At 41.7% G+C, this 20,374-nt stretch overlaps 1 pseudogene; it reads right to left on the minus strand.

Annotated features, from left to right (window-relative positions):
* Positions 1–16,160: 16,160 nt before the first annotated feature.
* On the minus strand, positions 16,161–19,431 carry LOC123059013 (eudesmanediol synthase-like; annotated as a pseudogene).
* Between the last annotated feature and the right edge of the window lie 943 nt (positions 19,432–20,374).

Below are 20,374 nucleotides of genomic sequence, written 5' to 3' on the forward strand. Positions count from 1 at the left end.
TATGGTGTTGATGTAGAAGCCCTCCATGATCGATGCCCCACCGGCGGAGCTCCGGAACAGGCCCCAAGATGGATCTCATGGATACAAAAAGTTACGGTGGTGGAATTAGGGTTTTGGCACTGTCTCCGATCGTTTGCGGGTACGTAGGTATATATATAGGAGGAACGAGTACGTTGGTGGAGCAACAGGGGGGCCACGAGGGTGGAGGGCGCGCCTGGGGGGGGGGGGTAGGCGCGCCCCCCTACCTCGTGGCCTCCACTTTTCTTTCTTGATGTAGGGTCCAAGTCTCTCGGGTCTTGTTCGTTGAGAAAATCACGTTCCCGAAGGTTTCATTCTGTTTGGACTCTGTTTAATATTCCTTTTCTTCGAAACCCTAAAATAGGCAAAAAACAGCAATTCTGGGCTGGGCCTTTGATTAATAGGTTAGTCCCAAAAAATAATATAAAAGTGGATAATAAAGCCCAACAATGTCCAAAACAGTAGATAATATAGCATGGAGCAATCAAAAATTATAGATACATTGGAGACGTATCACTCACAAGTAGCAAATGGTTCCAATCAAGGATCCAAGTAATGCTTTTGCTATTGTGATAATCTTCAACTATGGTGAACCTTGTCATGATAAGAAGTTTACAAGAAGCCCATGGTTTGTTTCATCTGTAAGATGACAAACCTTCTCGTGGAAGCATGCCCCATGTGTTGGGAACGTAGTAATTTCAAAAAAAATCCTACACACACGCAGGATCATGGTGATGCATAGCAACAAGAGGGGAGAGTGTCGTCCACGTACCCTCGTAGACCATTAAGCGGAAGCGTTATGACAACGCGGTTGATGTAGTCGTACGTCTTCATGATCGACCAATCCTCAGTACTGAACGTACGACACCTCCGCGTTCAGCACACGTTCAGCTCGGTGACGTCCCGCGAACTCACGATCCAGTAGAGCTTGGGGAAGAGTTTCGTCAGCACGACGGCGTGGTGATGATGTTGATGAAGCTATCGTGGCAGGGCTTCGCCTAAGCACCGCTATAGTATGACCGAGGTGGATTATGGTGGAGGGGGGCACCGCACACGGCTGGGAGAGATCTTTGTGATCAACTTGTGTGTCTAGAGGTGCCCCTCTGCCCTTGTATATAAAGGAGCAAGGGGAGGCCGGCCGGCCCTTGTTGGTGCGCTAGGAGGAGGAATCCTCCTCCTAGTAGGAGTAGGATTCCCCTCTTTCCTACTCCTACTAGGAGGGGGAAAGGAAGGGAGAGAAAGAGAAGGAAAGGGGGGGCGCCCCCTCTCCTAGTCCAATTCGGACCAGAGGGGAGGGGCGCACTGCCTGCCCTAGGCCGGCCCCTCTCTCTTTCCCTTATGGCCCAACAAGGCCCATTAGCCTCCGGGGGGTTCCGGTAACCCCTCCGGTACTCCGGTAAAATCCCGATTTTACCCGGAACTCTTTCGATGTCCAAATGTAGGCTTCCAATATATCAATCTTCATGTCTCGACCATTTCAAGACTCCTCGTCATGTTGGTGATCATATCCAGGACTCTTTAGTTGTATTGCTTGGAAGGCTTATAGTGATGTGCATTACCGAGAGGGCCCAGAGATACCTCTCCGACAATCAGAGTGACAAATCCTAATCTTGTTCTATGCCAACTCAACAAGTACCATTAGAGACACCAATAGAGCACCTTTATAATCACCCAGTTACGTTGTGATGTTTGGTAGCACACAAAGTGTTCCTCCGGTATTCGGGAGTTGCATAATCTCATAGTCATAAGAACATGTATAAGTCATGAAGAAAGCAATAGCAGTAAACAAAAACGATCAAGTGCTAAGCTAACAGAATGGGTCAAGTCAATCACATCATTATCCTAATGATGTGATCCCATTGATCAAATAACAACTCATGTCTATGGTTTGGAAACTTAACCATCTTTGATCAATGAGCTAGTCAAGTAGAGGCATACTAGTGATACTATGTTTGTCTATGTATTCACACAAGTATTATGTTTCCGGTTAATACAATTCTAGCATGAATAATAAACATTTATCATGAAATAAGGAAATAAATAATAACTTTATTATTGCCTCTAGGGCATATTTCCTTCAGTCTCCCACTTGCACTAGAGTCAATAATCTAGATTACATAGTAATGATTTTAACACCCATGGAGCCTTGGTGCTGATCATGTTTTGCTCGTGGAAGAGGCTTAGTCAACGGGTCTGCAACATTCAGATCCGTATGTATCTTGCAAATCTCTATGTCTCCCACCTGGACTTGATCCCGGATGGAGTTGAAGCGTCTCTTGATGTTCTTGGTTCTCTTGTGAAATCTGGATTCCTTTGCCAAGCCAATTGCACGAGTATTGTCACAAAAGATTTCCATTGGACCCGATGCACTAGGTATGACACCTAGATCGGATATGAACTCCTTCATCCATACTCATTCATTCGCTACTTCCGAAGTAGCAATGTATTCCGCTTCACATGTAGATCCCGCCACGATGCTCTGTTTAGAACTGCTCCAACTGACAACTCCACCATTCAATATAAACACGTATCCGGTTTGCGATTTAGAATCGTCCGGATCAGTGTCAAAGCTTGCATCAACGTAACCATTTACGATGAGCTCTTTGTCACCTCCATAAACGAGAAACATATCCTTGGTCCTTTTCAGGTAATTCAGGATGTTCTTGACCGCTGTCCAGTGATCCACTCCTGGATTACTTTGGTACCTCCCTGCTAGACTAATAGCAAGGCACAGATCAGGTCTGGTACACAGCATTGCATACATGATAGAGCCTATGGCTGAAGCATAGGGAACACTTTTCATTTTCTCTCTATCTTCTATAGTGGTCGGGAATTGAGTCTTACTCAACTTCACACCTTGTAACACAGGCAAGAACCCTTTCTTAGCTTGATCCATTTTGAAATTCTTCAAAACTTTATCAAGGTATGTGCTTTGTGAAAGTCCAATTAAGCGTCTTGATCTATCTCTATAGATATTGATGCCCAATATGTAAGCAGCTTCACCGAGGTCTTTCATTGAAAAACTCCTATTCAAGTATCCTTTTATGCTATCCAGAAAGTCTATATCATTTCCAATCAACAATATTGCATCCACATATAATATTAGAAATGCTACAGAGCTCCCACTCACTTTCTTGTAAATACAGGCTTCTCCAAAAGTCTGTATAAAACCATATGCTTAGATCACACTATCAAAACGTTTATTCCAACTCCGAGAGGCTTGCACCAGTCCATAAATGGATCGCTGGAGGTTGCACACTTTGTTAGCACCTTTTGGATCGATAAAACCTTCAAGTTGTATCATATACAATTCTTCTTCCAAAAATCCATTTAGGAATGCAGTCTTTACATCCATTTGCCAAATTTCATAATCATAAAATGCGGCAATAGCTAACATGATTCGGACGGACTTAAGCATCGCTACTGGTGAGAAGGTCTCATCATAGTCAACTCCTTGAACGTGTCGAAAACCTTTCACAACAAGTCGAGCTTTGTAGACAGTAACATTACCATCAGCGTCTGTCTTCTTCTTGAAGATCCATTTATTTTCGATGGCCTGCTGATCATCGGGAAAGTCAACCAAAGTCCACACTTTGTTCTCATACATGGATCCCATCTAAGATTTCATGGCCTCAAGCCATTTTGCGGAATCTGGGATCATCATTGCTTCCTCATAGTTCGTAGGTTCGTCATGGTCAAGTCATGACCTCCAGGACAGGATCACCGTACCACTCTAGTGCGGATCTTGCTCTGGTTGATCTACGAGGTTAGGTAGTAACTTGATATGAAGTTTGATGATCATCATCATTGGTTTCCTCACTAATTGGTGTAGGTGTCACAGGAACCGATTTCTGTGATGAACTACTTTCCAATAAGGGAGCAGGTACAGTTACCTCATCAAGTTCTACTTTCCTCCCACTCACTTCTTTCGAGATAAACTCCTTCTCTAGAAAGGATCCAGTCTTAGCAACAAATGTCTTGCCTTCGGATCTGTGATAGAAGGTGTAACCAACAATTTCCTTTGGGTATCCTATGAAGACACATTTCTCCGATTTGGGTTCGAGCTTATTAGGTTGAAGCTTTTTCACATAAGCATCGCAGCCCCAAACTTTAAGAAACGACAACTTTGGTTTCTTGCGAAACCATAGTTCATAAGGTGTCGTCTCAACGGATTTTGATGGTGCCCTATTTAACGTGAATGCAGCCGTCTCTAAAGCATAACCCCAAAACAATAGCGGTAAATCAATAAGAGACATCATAGATCGCACCATATCTAGTAAAGTACGATTACGACATTCGGACACACCATTACACTGTGGTGTTCCAGGTGGCGTGAGTTGCGAAACTATTCCGCATTGTTTCAAATGTAGACCAAACTCGTAACTCAAATATTCTCCTCCACGATCAGATCATATTTTTCTTGTTACGATGATTTTCCACTTCACTCTGAAATTCTTTGAACTTTTCAAATGTTTTAGACTTATGTTTCATTAAGTAGATATACCCATATCTGCTCAAATCATCCGTGAAGGTGAGAAAATAACGGTACCTGCCGCGAGCCTCAATATTCATCGGACCACATACATCAGTATGTATGATTTCCAAAAAAATCTGTTTCTCGCTCCATAGTTCCGGAGAATGGCGTTTTAGTCATCTTGCCCATAAGGCATGGTTCACAAGTACCAAGTGATTCATAATCAAGTGATTCCAAAAGTCCATCAGTATGGAGTTTCTTCGTGCGCTTTATACCAATATGACCCAAACGGCAGTACCACAAATAATTTGCACTATCATTATCAACTCTGCATCTTTTGGATTCAACATTATGAATATGTGTATCACTACTATCGAGATTCAACAAAAATAGACCACTCTTCAAGGGTGCATGACCATAAAAGATATTACTCATATAAATAGAACAACCATTATTCTCAGATTTAAATGAATAACCGTTTCGCATCAAACAAGATCCAAATATAATGTTCATGCTTAACGCTGGCACCAAATAACAATTATTTAGATCTAAAACTAATCCCGAATGTAGATGTAGAGGTAGCGTGCCGACGGCGATCACATCGACTTTGGAACCATTTCCCATGCGCATCGTCACCTCGTCCTTAGCCAGTCTTCGCTTAATCCGTAGTCCCTGTTTCGAGTTGCAAATATTAGAAACAGAACCAGTATCAAATATCCACCTGCGAGCTCTGGTAAGGTACACATCAATAATATGTATATCACATATACCTTTGTTCACCTTGCCATCCTTCTTATCCGCCAAATACTTGGGGCAGTTCCGCTTCCAGTGACCAGTCTGTTTGTAGTAGAAGCACTCAGTCTCAGGCTTAGGTCCAGACTTAGATTTCTTCTCCTGAGAAGCAACTTGTTTGCTGTTCTTCTTGAAGTTCCCCTTCTTCTTCCTTTTATCCTTTTTCTTGAAATTGGTGGTCTTGTTGACCATCAACACTTGACGCTCCTTCTTGATTTCTACTCCGCTGCCTTCAGCATTGCGAAGAGCTCGAGAATTGTCTTATTCATCCCTTGCATATTATAGTTCATCATGAAGCTTTTGTAGCTTGGTGGTAGTGATTGAAGAACTCTGTCAATGACACTATCAGCACGAAGATTAAATCCTAGTTGAGTCAAGTGATTATGATACCCAGACATTTTGAGTATATGTTCACCGACAGAACTATTCTCCTCCACCTTGCAGCTATAGAACTTATTGGAGACTTCATATCTCTCAATCCGGGCATTTGCTTGAAATATTAACTTCAACTCCTAGAACATCTCATATGCTCGATGACGTTAAAAACGTCGTTGAAGTCCCAGTTCTAAGCCGTAAAGCATGGCACACTGAACTATCGAGTAATCATCAGCTTTACTCTGCCAGACGTTCTTAACGTCATTAGCAACATCTGCAGCAGGCCTAGCACCCAGCGGTGCTTCTAGGACTTAATTCTTCTGTGCAGCAATGAGGATAATCCTCAAGTTACGGACCCAGTCCGTGTAATTGCTACCATCATCTTTCAACTTTGCTTTCTCAAGGAACGCATTAAAATTCAACGGAACAACAGCACGGGCCATCTATCTACAATCAACATAGACAAGCAAAATACTATTAGGTACTAAGTTCATGATAAATTTAAGTTCAATCAATCATATTACTTAAGAACTCCCACTTAGATAGACATCCCTCTGATCATCTAAGTGATCACGTGATCCAAATCAACTAAACCATGTCCGATCATCACGTGAGATGGAGTAGTTTTCAATGGTGAACTTCACTATGTTGATCATATCTACTATATGATTCACGCTCGACCTTTCGGTCTCAGTGTTCTGAGGCCATATCTGCATATGTTAGGCTCGTCAAGTTTAACCTGAGTATTTTGCGTGTGCAAAAACTGGCTTGCACCCATTGTAGATGAACGTAGAGCTTATCACACCCGATCATCATGTGGTGTCTCGGCACGACGAACTTTGGCAACGGTGCATACTCAGGGAGAACACTTTTACCTTGAAATTTAGTGAGAGATCATCTTATAATGCTACCGTCAAACAAAGCAGAATAAGATGCATAAAGGATAAACATCACATGCAATCAATAGAAGTGATATGATATGGCCATCATCATCTTGTGCTTGTGATCTCCATCTCCGAATCACCGCCATGATCACCATCGTCACTGGCGCAACACCTTGATCTCCATAGTAGCATCATTGTCGTCTCGCCAACTATTGCTTCTACGACTATTGCTACCACTTAGTGATAAAGTAAAGCAATTACAGGGCGATTGCATTGCATACAATAAAGCGACAACCATATGGCTCCTGCCAGTTGCCAATAACTCCGTTACAAAACATGATCATCTCATACAATAAATATAGCATCATGTATTGACCATATCACATCACAACATGCCCTGCAAAAACAAGTTAGACGTCCTCTACTTTGTTGTTGCAAGTTTTACGTGGCTGTTACGAGTTGAGCAAGAACTGTTCTTACCTACGCATCAAAACCACAACGATAGTTCATCAAGTTAGTGATGTTTTAACCTTCTCAAGGACCGGGCGTAGCCACACTCGCGGTTCAACTAAAGTTGGAGAAACTAACACCCGTCAGCCACCTATGTGCAAAGCACATCGGTAGAACCAGTCTCGCGTAAGTGTATGCGTAAGTTCGGTCCAAGCCGCTTCATCCAACAATACTGCCGAACCAAAGTATGACATGCTGGTAAGCAGTATGACTTGTATCGTCCACAACTCACTTGTGTTCTACTCGTGCATATAACATCTACGCATAAAACCTGGCTCAGATGCCACTGTTGGGAACGTAGTAATTTCAAAAAAATCCTACGCACACGCAGGATCATGGTGATGCATAGCAACAAGAGGGGAGAGTGTCGTCCACGTACCCTCGTAAATCGTTAAGAGGAAGCATTATGACAACACGGTTGATGTAGTCGTACGTCCTCACGATCGACCGATCCTCAGTACCGAACATACGGCACCTCCGCGTTCAGCACACATTCAGCTCGGTGACGTCCCGCGAACTCATGATCCAGTAGAGCTCGGGGAAGAGTTTCGTCAGCACGACGGCGTGGTGACGATGTAGATGAAGCTACCGTGGCAGGGCTTCGCCTAAGCACCGCTACAATATGACCGAGGTGGATTATGGTGGAGGGGGGCACCGCACACAACTGGGAGAGATCTTTGTGATCAACCTGTGTGTCTAGAGGTGCCCCCTGCCCCTGTATATAAAGGAGCAAGGGGGAGGCCGTCTGGCCCTTGTTGGTGCGCCAGGAGGAGGAATCCTCCTCCTAGTAGGAGTAGGATTCCCCTCTTTCCTACTCCTACTAGGAGGGGGAAAGGAAGGGAGAGAAAGAGAAGGAAAGGGGGGGGGGGGCGCCCCCCTCTCCTAGTCCAATTCGGACCAGAGGAGAGGGGCGCGATGCCTGCCCTAGGCCAGCCCCTCTCTCTTTCCCTTATGGCCCAACAAGGCCCATTAGCCTCCGGGGGTTCCGGTAACCCCTCCGGTACTCCGACAAAATCCCGATTTTAGCCGGAACTCTTCCGATGTCCAAATGTAGGCTTCTAATATATCAATCTTCATGTCTCGACCATTTTGAGACTCCTCGTCATGTTCGTGATCATATCCGGGACTCGGAACTACCTTCGATACATCAAAACATATAAACTCATAAAACCGATCGTCACAGAACTTTAAGCGTGCGGACCCTACGGGTTCGAGAACTATGTAGACATGACCGAGACATGTCTCCGGTCAATAACCAATAGCGGAACCTGGATGCTCATATTGGTTCCTACATATTCTACGAAGATCTTTATCGTTCAAACCGCATAACACTATACATTGTTCTCTTTGTCATCAGTATGTTACTTGCTCGAGATTCGATCATCGGTATCCCAATACCTAATTCAATCTCGTTACCGGCAAGTCTCTTTACTCGTTTCGTAATGCACTATCCCGCAACTAACTCATTAGTTGTATTGCTTGCAAGGCTTATAGTGATGTGCATTACCGAGAGGGCCCAGAGATACCTCTCCGACAATCGGAGTGACAAATCCTAATCTTGATCTATGCCAACTCAGCAAGTACCATCGGAGACACCTGTAGAGCACCTTTATAATCACCCAGTTACGTTGTGACGTTTGGTAGCACACAAAGTGTTCCTCCGGTATTCGGGAGTTGCATAATCTCATAGTCAAAAGAATATGTATAAGTCATGAAGAAAGCAATAGAAGTAAACAAAAACGATCAAGTGCTAAGCTAATGGAATGTGTCAAGTCAATCACATCATTCTCCTAATGATGTGATCCCATTGATCAAATAACAACTCATGTCTATTGTTTGGAAACTTAACCATCTTTGATCAATGAGCTAGTCAAGTAGAGGCATACTAGTGACACTATGTTTGTCTATGTATTCACACATGTATTATGTTTCCGGTTAATACAATTCTAGCATGAATAATAAACATTTATCATGAAATAAGGAAATAAATAATAACTTTATTATTGCCTCTAGGGCATATTTCCTTCACCATGAGGAACTTGCCTCATCTTATGGCTAAAAATATGGGTAGTGTTGCACATGGGCTGGGTTTTTATCATGTGGAAGTACCTATAAACATAGAGTTCTCAATAATTGTGCTATAATTTGTGTGGAATCCAGGGAAATGTCAAAATCGGAGCTAGGCCAAGAGTTCTTTGTGATTTATAAAACTAACGAGATCATTGGTGTTGTGTCCGTCCATTTGTCCAATAAAATGGTAAGAATTGGAATAAATATAAGGTGGCATGGAACATGAAACTTCAATACAAACTAAGTTGTGTTGAATTTAAGTACAACTTGGAACTGAATTTTCATGACAAGAATATATACAACTCTGACAAAAAAGGTAAATATATGTGTTCTAACATGCTAGGAGTTTTAGTTGCACCACAAACCATTCTGGGCAAGAGGGCAACTGTAATACAATAAATACACAAATACCTTATCATAAGTTCCATACTCCCATATCCTGCATTATATCTATTCTTATAGGAGGTATGTTCTCATTGCTATCCTTCTCCTCTTTGAACCATACTTCTCGTGACAGTTCATTAGCGACGACCTTGAAATGTTTAGGAAACCATAAATTAATAATTTTCCAATCATATGTGGATGCACTAAAATCAACGAAAGTGGTGCGGGTTATGATGGGCAAAGACAACCCAACTACGACAACAATCAAGAGAGGAGAATTCATCAGAGAAACCAAGATTACACCGATGTTGTCGGCGCAACCAGGGTTTTTCTAGCTCCACTCATCGGTGGCCCTTTGATGACTATATTTTCTCCCCATGGGCCATGCTTACTCGAAGCTACAGGGGCTGCCTACGTTTACATGGCCCAGTGTTAACCAGAATAGTCTGATTTTTTCACCGAAGCTGCCCCTTATGATAGCCAACTCATTTTCGAGTAAACAAACAATTAATTAGGTAGCAATCAACGGCCCAAAACTACTCAAACATGTGATATAACAGCCAAGAACGCTAAGGGCGTGTGAGGGGTGGATAATGGCTTAGTTTTTTACTGTCCTAAATTGACCTTGCCTGATTAAAGAGATTGATAAGTGGACCGTCATTGTTAAATTTCCAACACATATCCTAGTGGAGGAACTTCCAGGCTATCCTAGGTTTGATTTAGTCAATGAGAGGGGTCATTACTAATGTAATTGAGTGGAATGAGAGATTGGAGGCTTTTCACATGCTACATGAGATTTGGGTTCAGATCAGAAACTCGCACACCCAATGGTGCAGGTGGAATATCTTACATCAGATAACATCCTGCTTTGGACTAGCAGGGGATGTTCCAAACTTTCTACGAAATTGTGTGAGTTAAAGTGTTTTGCGGAGATGCTTCCAAGATACCACATGAAAGAATGTTTTGGCATGGATGAGTAAAAAAAGTAACATATGTAATACTTCTACCAATCAATCGGGAAGGAATAGTGGTGGAGATAGAAAAGTGGCTATGGATGCCTTAAGGAGGTTGAATTCGTAAAATAAGATGATGAAAGGATGGACATGAATGGGGTTGTACACTATTGGTTTGAACAACTATAAGTCACAGGGGTTGTATATTCCACAAGGAAGTTTGTATAGCAAAATGGTACAAGTCTGGACTAGTGTTGCAAGAGGAAAGCATAAAGGCAAAGTTGACACCCTATGTAACCCCTTTCAAATTAACTATTGATGAGGAGTGCATGCAAATAGAAGAGGGAGTCAGTCAGGTAGAAGATGAACAACAGATGATGTTTGGAATGAAAATCAAGAAAAGTAAGTGTTAATGAAAAACAAGTGCGAGAAAATGTGGACAATGAGACTTTGATGGACATGATGTCTTCATATTTCCCAGCTGATGTGCCACATCTTATGTGCATGTTTCCTGATCAAAGTCCACGGATGCATTTCCTAGCTAAAGTGTGAGCCTTTGTGTTTGAATCACGTTTCTCATGGATGATGACCATCTTGTGGCAACAAGACCCAATTGAGGGACATAAACTACAGATGTCGACTGTGAGCCTATGTGTTATAAGTAGAGTTTGGATGATGATCTTCTTTGTGTGAAGTGATCACTTTGATTCGTTCCTATCTTGCAAGGGTTCGTAGTTAGAGGCGTTTTATATTTGGTGATTCATACAAACCTGACATTATTCGACCCAGCAGTGCTATATCGAGTCCCATTGTCTCATGCGGATCCTACCGTGCGTGTAACATGGTCGATACGGAGCAAACACGCACCCGATGTCACTGTTTTAGGTTGGCCCTGTGCGAGGCACGACAGGGCACATTTTTATCCCGTTTCACCTTTTCATTTCTTTCCGCATAGTTGGATCAGGCGCACATGGGTTGGGCGTCAAGGTCTTTTTTCGTTCTTCCTAGTTTTGTTCAATTTTCTTTTCGATTTTTTCTTTCCTTTTTCCATATTCCCTTTGTATCTTTATCTTTTCGCTCTTTCCATTTAATTTTTATAGTGGATATTGTTTCCTTTATGTGTTGTATTTTTATTTTCACCATCCATTTCCAATTTCATGATTTAAAAAAATCCATGCACATTCAGGGACATTTTCTTAATTTTTTTGAATACTTTAAATTTATGAACATTTGAGAAGTGTGGATATTTGTAAAATTCATGAAAATATTCAAACTTTTATGAACCATTTTATATAATCATGAATGTTTAAAACTAATGATTTTATATAAAATTAATATTGTAAATATTTATAAATATTTCCAAAATTCATGAATATTCGTAATTTGCTAAAAAGTTTTAAAATTCTTAGAATTCATTGATTTTTCTATGAAACAATAATATTTTCTGGAAACAATTAAAATTGGTTCAAAGCCGGGCATGGTCCCGCCTAGATGCTTCCTTTTGTTGAGATAAACTCCGAAGCTTTTTATTCAACCGTCACAAGGTTTATAGGGACGAAATCAAATCCACCGGGCCAACCTAGCCAAACATGATGACCAACCCCTAGGGATAATGCATGCTTCGCGAGTTTGTGAGCATCGACGTTCGAGATCCTAAGTTCATGAATAATATTACAATTAGTAAGAGTGTTCTTCCTATGTATGATGGCACCATAGACCGCGGGATTCTTTTGATGAATGTCCTCGACGATCACCTTGCAGTCCGGCGCCACGTGTATTCTTCTCTCATAAAGATCATCAGCCAGCGCCAAGGCCGCTCTGATAGCCAAACATTCTAGTGCCAAAATCTTTGGAAACACGAGTGTTGAGCATTTTGTTACCAGGCCTAAACCAGGTGATGGGCCAACCGAAAGGAGCCCAGTAACGATTGCTACAACGCCGAGGTGCGCGTTTGCTCACACGCGGAAAAGGGCGTCTCCCGCTGCGTACGCACTTTGGGCTGGCCCAACTAGTTCCTCTTTGGTTTTGGGAAAGTTCTAGAACCTTCTTAGAATGGTTTATTATTTATTATTTTCTTTTCGGTTTTTCTGATTTTTTCTCATTCGTTTAATTTATATTTTTCATTTTCATTCCTTCTTCTTTTTTCATGTTCATTTTTATTTTCATTTATTATTTATTATTCATTATTATTTTTATTTTTTGAACATCTTTTCAAATTTGTGAATATTTCTAGAAAACATGAATTGGTTTTTAAATTATAAACATTTTTCGATTTTGCAGAGATTTTTTCAAATTCTTGAACATTGTTTTAAAAATGTATGATCATTTTTCTTAAATCGCGTACATTATCAACGCCGTGAATTTTTTTTTTAACTTTTTATGAAAGTAGCCCACATTTTTTTTGGAATAGACAACATTTTTTGAAATTTGGTACCATGTTTTGAAATTCATCAACATTTTTTGAATACATATACATTTTTCTAAATCAGGAACATTTTTTGAACCAGTGAACTTTTTTGTAATTCATGAACATTTTATAATTTTTGTAAAAATTTGCTAAACATTTATGAACATTTTTTGAAGTAGCAAACATTTTTAGAATACATGATAATTTTTTATAAAATCATGAACATTTTTCGATTTCCCGAACATTGTTTGTGCAAAATTGTGAACATTTTTCTGAAAATGCAAACAGTTTTTTTTCTAATCATGAGCAAGTTTTTAATCCACAAAGCATGTTGTAATACCTTTAAAATTTATCAAAATTTATTGATATATTTGGATTTTTTTTGAAATGGCGAATTATTTTAAAGAAGAAAAAACACAGAAAAGCATAAAAAACAGAAAAAGATATAAAAACATTTGGTGTGGCGCCGCCGCGCCTGGGCCCAAAAGGACTGCCTTGCCGTTGATGTCCAAGGTTTGGCCCACGCAAACAACGAGAGTACGTACATGTCCCGATTACCCCCTCCGACTCAGACCAACGCGCCAGCACCCAGCAGCAGCGGCGGCGGCGAGAAAGCAACCAGAGCGTTCGCCATTGTTCCGCTCCCTCTCTCTCTCCGATAGTGCGAGGCAGAAGCGCCGCTGATGGATTCGCCGTCACTCCTGACCATGCACCTGCGCGGGTCTGCTTCGCCGCCCGACGTCGCCACGTCGGTGGCAATCGAGGTGGAGGGAGGCGACGGGGTGGACCTCGCCCAGGTGGGCCTCGCGCTGGGGCTGGACCCGGCCACCGTCGGTCTCAATGGCTACTTCCTCAGCTGCGGCTCCGGCCACGTCTCTTTGGCGGTCACCTGGGGCGAGCTCCTCGCCTTCTTCGCCGCGGGCGGGCAGCCCACGGGTGCCGACCCTGCCGCGCCCGTCGCCGTCGACGGCGGGCCCGTGCCTTCGCCTCCAGGTGCGCCTCCCTTTCTTGGAAGATTGCATGTATTATTTGCGGCGATCGAAGCTACATTGTGCGCGCGAGATGTCATTAGCACCTGTTCTCTGATTCTCTGACTTTCTTGCTCCTTTAAACTAGTAGCATAAATAATTGTTCAGGGTCCAGTTGTTCAGTTTCATATGTTAGTACAAATTATATAGTAGTACTAAGTACTATCCTATTTGAGCAAGTTGGATACTGATTATCACTGAATGCATTGGGATATTAAAGTGTCGCGGTAGCTATCAACTCGACTGTACTGTTCTTGTTCATAGATTTGCATCATTTTCATGTGGTTGTTGCGAAGCAATTATCTCACATCAAGTATTATTTCCTGATCATGTGATTCAGTACGTCATCTGTTTATGCTACAAGAATGCGTTTATGTCCACTGCACTTGAAGAAGTTAAACAAAATATATTTCCACGAAATTTTGATCTGAATCTGCAAATAATATCTCTGTTAGAGCCCAGAGTTGTTCTGTCCTCAAAGCGAAAGCCTGGGTTGGAGACCGAAAATTGTTCCAAGAAGAGTAAGCTCCAACACAACAGCTCCGCTCAGTCAAAAGGAGGCGAAGAGCTACTTACCGATGAGATCACCCTTGGTTTGAAGAGAAGACTCACATTGGACGAGGCTAGTCCATATAAGAAGATTAAACAAGTAGACTACAGCTCAGGCTCTGGTGAGTGACAACTGACAACTGACCAAATCTCTCAAGAGTCTTCACCAGTTACTGTATTTATTATATTCACCAATAATCTAGCAAATATTCTGAAATATGAAAGGTTCTTGTTTGGTTTATTGCATTGGTTGGTTGATCAATGGAGTAGAAGCACAGCAGTCAGTTAAATACTCTTACAGCTTCGCCATCAGTCACGACAAAGCGGCCATCGAATGATGAGATGGTCATCTCACTGTCGCGCAAGGGAGTCTGGTGATGCCAGTCTATTCTTGCAGATTGATATTTTAGTGTTACTCAAAAGAACTCGCGGACGTATATGGTGATGAGCAACATGTCAAAGAGGCGCAGTGACGTAGTGACTGAGATTTGATTATCACCTTGTCGCAAGTCATTGTTACTCGAAACAACTCCAGAGTTATGATGATAAACTGGCATCGCTAAGAGGCCTAGTGAGATTTGGTGATTCCCCATTACCATCATGTAGTTAGTTTGGTCCGGAGTCATAGTTTCTGGTTTGTATACACAGCGCTAGTCACAATAGTTTCAGGTTTGGATACAGTGCTAGTTAGAATAGTTGTACAATGGAGTATTTCTTTTGTACATCGCAGTATTTGATATAATGCCAGAGAACTTGCCGATGTCTTTCTGTGAACATAATAATGGCTGGCCTAACATGTGTACATTTTGCCTGCAACACAATAGCGCTACTAGCACCGTCAAATCTGTAATCAGTGCATTTGTTGCAAGACACTAACATTTTTTTTCGAGGAATAGCAACTGCTGTTTGGTTTGATTGTACTGTATGCACAATTATTCAGTATTTCACAATGCATATGCATGCTGGAGATTCAAAAAAGAGAGAGAAGAAGCATTCAGTATTTCGCCACACAGAGATAGGTTACTTGATATGATTAATACCCATGTAAATCCCTGAAGAATTGTACTTTTTTTGGGGATAATAATTATAAATTTTGGGGTACATGATTGTATACACAAACGAGAGCAAAAGAGATCTGCATACCACCAACAAAAGTTAGGTCTAAGGTCTTCTATATATTATTAGAGTATATTCCATTTTTTACCTCATCTTCTGAAATGTTGATTTGGATTACCTCGTTCAAGTTATTTTCATCCATTCTACCAGTATTTTCATCCATTTTACCCCATTAACCCAACTTGTGCCGCATTTTATCTTTTATTTGTCTACATTCTGTCATGCTGGTGCGGCATCGCATGTTTTTATTTCGCAACCGGTTTCTCCACGCACTTGTCAGCACTCCAGGTTTGGCTAGAATGAATTTATGACATCGTAAAAATTGATTTCAATTGATGACAGTTTAAAGGAATGAACTGAATATATTGTAAATGTATTTAGACTTCTTTAAGGGAAAATGTATGTAGACTTGAACATATATGATGAGCACACTGTGACATGGATAATGATACATTCGGTGGGGTGTGTTTATTTTGTCGATCTAGCTGGGCTTAGGCTGTAGCCGCACATAGATGAGTTACCTTATTACATGGACATCATGGATATGTACTTAAGTGTACATGGCAGCATCGTATCCATCTTGGTTGATTACAACATAGCCTAAAGGGGTACCGGATTGAGGAAGAGTGCGGTGCCGAGGTCCTTTAGGTCGCTACCAAAGGTGTAGGCATCCCTGCCTTTGAGATAAATGATCTCGTTTGTCCTGCTGCCGGCAATAGTGCACGGTCTATCTCCATGGTCACCTGGTTCAATATTCTCCACCTATTCTCTAGGAGTGCGGCGACAGCCGCCATAGCTTCATCACCTGTTGAGTCGTTCTCTATCATGTAGCACTCCAAGGCGCTAGGCATATCCTTCTTGTGCTTTCCCAACTGCATACATATGTAGGTGAAAGGGGTACATCTGATGAGTATACACATATGCTCATTCACCATACAATGAATGTACAACATATCACATTTTAATATGCAAACTTGTGTTTATTTTGGTGCATATATACCTAGTAAGAAGACATATCGTTGAGGAAGCGAGTGACCTGTGAACCAGAGCGGACCATTCCAGGAACTCTGTCTACCCATTCAAATACCTCTTGGGTTGCCACATCGCCATAGCCCATTAGTGTCACGAGAGTAAGCATCGGTAGACCCGAGGTCATGTTAGATATCTCCTCATGTTCCTTGAAGCTCGGCCGATATTTCTTGCTAGACAAAACAGCCTCACGTAGGTAATATTCTGATGACAGCTTGTACTGTGTCATAATTTGACACATGCGACATATGAATTAGTATCTCTGATAAATATTAGGAAGCGAGATAAAACAATTAATTGTACATACACATGCTCATACACTTTACAGGTGAATCTGTATCTCAATATAGGGCACCATACCGCTTTTTTAATGTAGGTCATGCGATACTTGTGGTTTGGTTCCAACGCATCCTCAAACTCTTTGAAATTGCCGAGAGTCTTGATGTACAACATGTGAAGATATTCCGGTAGAATAGAAACCTCATTTTCATCCCATCTACGAACAAATAGTACAATGATACCCATTAGAGATCATTATACAGAGATGGAGTGAGAGTGAGAGATAGATCTAGTAACTCATGAATCAGATAACTAGTAGTCTACCTTTGCATTGCTTCATTGAGCTTGTGACACTCCTCTAATGTGGCATGGACATCAAAAGTATCATCTAGAAGTGACACCATTCCAAACACTTTGGCGAATAGGATACGTGCACGAGAGTACTCCTCCTCATGGAGCATTCCATAAGTCCAAAAGTAGATCTCCACCATACGGGCACGAGCATATGGTAGCTTCATGGTCTCATATAGTTCCCTCCACCATCTGCATGTGAACATAGTTATTTAACCTAACAATCTTATAAATACCGATGACGTTTCTACTTCTTCAGACAGGTTACCCTATCTGGTATATTGTCTAGCTAGTTGGCAAGATGATGATGTGGCAAAAGGGCTATTTCGTTGAATATATGAGATTTGGTTTAAAATTAAAATCATAGCAAGACTTATTGATTCTCACGCATATATATTCAATCGTCTCCAAATTCCTTTCCCTTTTCAATGCCAATAAGCTAACAAAAATAGTATCATGTGTCTCCAATGTTATTTTATTTAATTTTGCAAAAAATCATAAAAATGTATAGTATATCTTGCACAATGAAAGAAAACCCACAACGGGTCACTCCAAAACCAATGTCAAAATCATCCATACTCTTGAGAATTAATGTCGGACTAAGCATCAATAACACTTTGCATAATTTCCAAAGACAATTTAGCTTAAGAAACACGGTGGTAATGATCCTAAATGACAATACTTGAAGGTTAGGAGACAATATGGCACATTACAAATGGCCAGTGTCCTAAAAAGCCATCTAGCTAGCATACGGAAAGACATACACCACAATATCTACAACATAATAAACTCATATGTATGTGTTGGTTTTACTATAGTGAAGAACTAGAATAAACATCAATGAGAAAAGATCAATTTATGAGAAGAAGACTTACAATGAGAGGTCCTTGAGCTCCTTGAGGTGAAGGATCCTAACGAGGTTAAAGTTCAGCCTAGAAAGCTCTAGCAACATGTCATCGTACACCCCCTCTTGCTCATACTCATCAATGTAGTGCATGGTTTCAATCCTTCTTGTGAACCGTGGGAGGGGGATGTCTAGGGCACGGGAGATCTGCTCTGCAATTGGTGACCTGATGTTGCCTTTGATAGCCTCCAGGTGCCCCCTTGCAAAGGCGATGGCATCGTCAAGAGCGACCTCACCTGGTGTTGCCATGTGAGCTGCATTGTACAAGCTCAAAAGGCCCCTCGGGTCATTGCCAAGGCTTTCACTGAAACTACCTTGGTCCTCTCTGAATTTATCAAATACATCTGCATGCACATTGATTCAAACATATCTTATCAACAGATGTGACATGCATGTTTTGAGCTGCTAAAATAACACGGCTTGATTCAAAAGGGTTAATGATTAGCGACACTATGCACTTACTACTTACCCTCAGATGCCCAAAGTCCATGTTGCCGAAATAGGCGAAACTTAAGTGTGGTGATGTGTAGGCTATTGGAGCCGTCAATCTCCGCCTGCTCTACATGCAGAAGGTTTAGTGCCTCTTCAATCTCTTCACGGAAGTGATTGTCTATGCCTAGTCGCTCAAGTGTGTCCACATATGTTAGTGCATCGGCTATGGTCATGGTGTCCTTGCCCCCCTTGAACGCCTGACGTACTTGCCCTTTGAGTTGCTCCGCCCGCTCTCTCATCCAATCCTCCGGCCTCTGCTGGAAACAACTCAATATTAATCTTTGGATGTCAATCGTGCGGGTAGGATAAAATCATTAACTTGGTCTATCCCACGAAAAAGAACTTCCTTACTGAAGTTTCATGTAGCATATTTTACTCATAAGCTGTGTGTTGTCATTTGCGCAGTATTTGGTTTCCTATGACCGTATTGAATTAATATCATGTACATAAAAAAGTTGACGAAATTCAGTGTAGAGCATGGATGGTCCACGAAGCATGGCCTAATTGATCAACATGTAGCAGCTTCAAAATCCTTGATTCTAGAGTACTTGAAAGTTCTACCCGATAATCAAAATCAAATCATTGAAAGATAATGCATATAGTTAACATGCGCGCATGTTAGTGTAAGCATGCATGCATGCATACCTGTGAGATAGGAGGGACGTAGGTGACAAAGAAGTCACCCCACACCGAGGGCGCAAACTTCTCGCTAGTGTCGGCGCCCCCGGAGGCCACCTGCACAGTGCTGCTGCCATCGGCTTTGGTCACCATCTCGTGGCCGTTCACGACAGAAGCAGCCTGGATCAAGGGCGCCATTCAAAGGGTGTTGCAGTAACAATAATGTATTTGCTTTCTCAGCTGGTTGCAAATACTTGTACTCCCTCCATTTCAAAATATAGTGCGCCCGCGCTTTACGAGGTCTAACTTTGACTATAAATTTAACCAACGAGATCAACTGTGACGGGAGAAAAAATATATAATTGAAAACTTCTTTCGAATACAAATTCACTAATATAATTTTTGCTCCCGTTGCAATCGGTCTTGGTAGTTAAATTTACGGTCAAAGTTGAAGCACGGAGATAGAGAAAGCACTACATTGTGGAATGGAGGGAGTAATAACTAGTGCTGTAGTGAGGTACCACAAGCAGTGCTTGCTGCAGGTGATTTATCTGAGGCTGCAGGGATCTCTATTTATAGACCTATAGTTGTATCAACTGTTTGCATTGTAGTACTTCACATGAGCCTATAATTAAGCAGGCCCCCGTGATTATCCACATGGTACCAAACCATTTGAAGGACGTGTCCCTTTTAATTAATACTTGGCGTTAGGTATGGCTCATGCAAAATGCGTGTAACATAACTAAGTACATTATTCTCTGTACTCGTGTAGAATGTGCATGTAGCCACGTACCCTATGCTAGTGGTTGGCGATCAAGAAGAAAAGAACCGATTTTTTATTAATAGTAATTATTAACCCAGTAATTTGGAAACTAGTAACGGGCACGTGGAAATTTTAAAAATAGTAAGACGCTAACTACAATGGCGTCCACAGCTGGATGCTATCGAGGACAGCGTCCACTCAAGTGCTTCGCCGAGCCACCAGATCCGACTAAACCGAGTCTTTCCTAATGACAGATAGAAGTTGCGCGAGGTTTAAAACCCTAGTACGGATGCATTCTTCGCTCCTGGACCTCGCCATACGGTAAGCAATCTCTGGCAGCCGGCAACGCCGATCATCACAGGAGTATGGATGCAGTCT

Source organism: Triticum aestivum, chromosome 3A (genome assembly GCF_018294505.1).
Source record: "Triticum aestivum cultivar Chinese Spring chromosome 3A, IWGSC CS RefSeq v2.1, whole genome shotgun sequence".
In the NCBI taxonomy this organism is placed as follows: domain Eukaryota; kingdom Viridiplantae; phylum Streptophyta; class Magnoliopsida; order Poales; family Poaceae; genus Triticum; species Triticum aestivum.